This window comes from Rosa chinensis, chromosome 2, assembly GCF_002994745.2.
Source record: "Rosa chinensis cultivar Old Blush chromosome 2, RchiOBHm-V2, whole genome shotgun sequence".
NCBI classification, from domain to species: domain Eukaryota; kingdom Viridiplantae; phylum Streptophyta; class Magnoliopsida; order Rosales; family Rosaceae; genus Rosa; species Rosa chinensis.
In genome coordinates this window covers 22,685,708-22,688,640 of record NC_037089.1, presented here as the reverse complement: position 1 = coordinate 22,688,640, position 2,933 = coordinate 22,685,708, and the positions used below count along the sequence as shown (strand labels likewise).

The 2,933-nt window shown below is 35.7% G+C and overlaps 1 long non-coding RNA gene across 1 annotated transcript in view; it reads right to left on the bottom strand.

Moving 5' to 3' along the window:
• Positions 1-2,933, bottom strand: part of LOC112189329 — a 5,963-nt gene extending 3,030 nt beyond the window's left edge. The window contains exons 1-4 of the long non-coding RNA XR_002931831.2: positions 2,749-2,933; positions 2,536-2,649; positions 1,896-1,998; positions 1,482-1,555 (exon numbers count right to left, since the gene is read on the bottom strand). This is a non-coding gene — a long non-coding RNA (uncharacterized LOC112189329). The remainder of the gene's footprint in view (positions 1-1,481; positions 1,556-1,895; positions 1,999-2,535; positions 2,650-2,748) is intronic.

Here is a 2,933-nt window from a genome sequence, read left to right as displayed (position 1 = left end):
CCAAACAGAGCAAGGTCACAGCAAAAAGCAGATGCTCTAAACTACTTTTTGATGGTACAGTTATACCAAAGCCAAGGAAGAAAGGGAAGTTCAAGATAGAAAATGCAGGTTGTATATGGTGATCTGTCCAGGCGTCAGGTGTGGGATTAACTAAAGAGACTACGATCAAAGTATTGCATACACCAAGAACAATTTATCTGCAGCTATACATGTCTTCCCTATACATTAAAATGAAGAATTGGAGATAAACAACAACTTATGTCAATGAGAACATAAGTTAGGTTTACTTGCAATCAGAAGCTAGATATCTTGTTCCTTTGAGAAACAATCAGCACAAAAGCTTGATACACATATATATCCTTGTAGACCATGCAAAAATTCATATCTTAAGGCCCCACCAAAAGAAGAAAACACATAATATAGTATGGAAACAGAAGCAGCAGAGCCAAAGATGCTTGTGAATCACAAAGATGCACACACCACGGCTACTTGTCCTATGTACCTATAGCTGAAACTACCACTTCTGACTAGCTAATATTACACAAAAAAAGGGGTAAGTCCTAGTTGGATCAGAGAGATGTGGTCTACAAATCTAAGCTTTCAGTTGCTGGAACTGGAAGGATGATTATTGAGTAGTTATTGGTGGAGCTCAGGTTTAGGGGGAAAAGTTATATTTAATATGCTGGAAATATATGAGATAGACATGAACTTATGTGTATATTTCTTCTTCAAGTGCACATAAATTTTTCAGTGCAGTTCCCACTCTTGAAAGAATCTCCTAACTATTACCCAACTACAAATTTAATTCATGATACAATGTCTTTTAAACAGAATTCTTTCTTTTTGTATTCTTTTTCTCTACGATTCAATCACATCTACCAAATAGTCCAGTTCTTGAATTTCTTCTTGCAAAATCATCCCTATGGCTAGCTCTCCATAATCCTGTTTCCTCTGCTCTCCAATCCTAGACCTCTAACGGAGAAGAACGTAAGGAGAGTTGTGTTTCATTTCAGTAAAACATCTAGCAAGATGGCTTTCTACCACAGCCATTACGGTTAGAACAGCTTTGTTTAAGATTGTTGCTTCTCAAGGATGTAGCTATTATAATGAACTGATGTGATGCAATTTTTTCTTTCTTTCTTTTTTCTATGAAGTGATGATAAATAATAAATTACAATCAAGGTATTGCATAAACTAAGACAACTCTTGTAGCCTTCAATTACTGAACATGCACAAATATATGCACAATGTAATACCAAAAGAAAACTAATCAATTAGATATGCAGAGAGGTGATACAATCATACCAATCACACTTTAAAAAGTAGGGCACATACAAAATCGATCAGAAGCTAGGTTTACTTGCAACAATATGTTTCACTCAGCAAAATCAAAATCCCAAAAGGACAAAGTAGAATATGCAATCACTTAAAGAGGCATGAAGTTTTTGAAAATGACCAAAGCAGAATATGCAATCACTTACCTAAAACGGTGATTCTCTCCAAATTGAGAATGGCTTGAACTATTTGCTTCTGTACTAGTAGTTCAGCCAAATATCTGCTATTATACCAACTGAGTATTAATGATCAAGACAATGTAAACAACAGTGGATAAGAACACCACCAAAATAAGAACTCTATCCACAAATTACGCTCCTCCGTCACATCTAACCAGAAGACACTGGTAGGGAATTATTTCCAACTTTGTCAACATTCAATAAGCACAAATTAAAGTAATAAGATTTAGGATGGCTAGATTACTTCCATGTTAGATGACTTAATGACTAACATTATAACTATACTAAAACCCAAATCACAAAAGGCCAAACGAAATGAACAATGGAATGAAGAAACATTTGAACATAATTCAAAATGATCAAATTGAATTGGAAACAAACCTCACAGACGCAATTGACAAGGTAACCAAAGAACAACCCAGAAGAGCAAATAATGAATTGTTGCCACACAGGCCTATCAGAGAGTGAAATCCCAAACAGAAACCTGCAACCCACAGTAAGTATTCAGAAGAACTGAATTCAAAGAGATATTTGACCAGCCCATCAATTGGAGTACTCAACGAAGGCAACAATAATGCTGTTAACTCGAATTAATTTAAACTTTGTCAAAATTTGGTTATATAGTATATCCAATGTTTGTAGTTACTATTATATTAAGCTCGATCATATCAATAATAAAATTCAGGCATATAACAGATCTGCATCATCGCGCGGGCTTCTTGCCTAGTTAATTCTAAACTTCACTTCTCCCCTGCTACAAAACAATATCACCAAAATCCCAAATTTCAATCAACAAACTAGAAACACAAACACAACAGATATATAACAAAAACCCTCAAACAGTATCCCCTAAAACCAAATAGCCCTTTTCTCTAAGTTATGAGAAAGATAAGCTCTAAGCATACAAGGAAGTCAAGTGAAGCCTTAGATTTTGGTTAAAAGAGAATTTTCCGTTGAAGTCTAAGATAGGATTGCTGTTAATTGTCAAATACATGTTGCAAAGAAAAGAGAACTCACTTACCTTAAATCCTAAACAAGACCAATCATAGAATCGATGCAAGGCTCTTGTACTATTGCCCAACTGCCAAACTTCTTTCAATTTTTGTTTCCGAGCAGATCTGGAATGGAGGCACACCTGTAAAGAAAGACCAAGAGGATTAGAGCTTAGATTAACCAGAAGATATAGAAGAATAAGACGTGCTAAGACAGAATAAGAGGAAAAAAGGAGAATTACGCGAGAGAGAGAGAGAGAGAGAGAGAGAGAGAGAGAGAGAGAGAGTGATGGACGATGGAAGAGAAGCCGTGAAATTTTATATCTTTTAGGTTTATTGGAGTTTCATCACTAGAGGTAGTAGAAGAGTAGCGTGTAGAGGCTCCACAATTTTAGGGATATGGGGAATTTTAGGGATATGGGCAGGA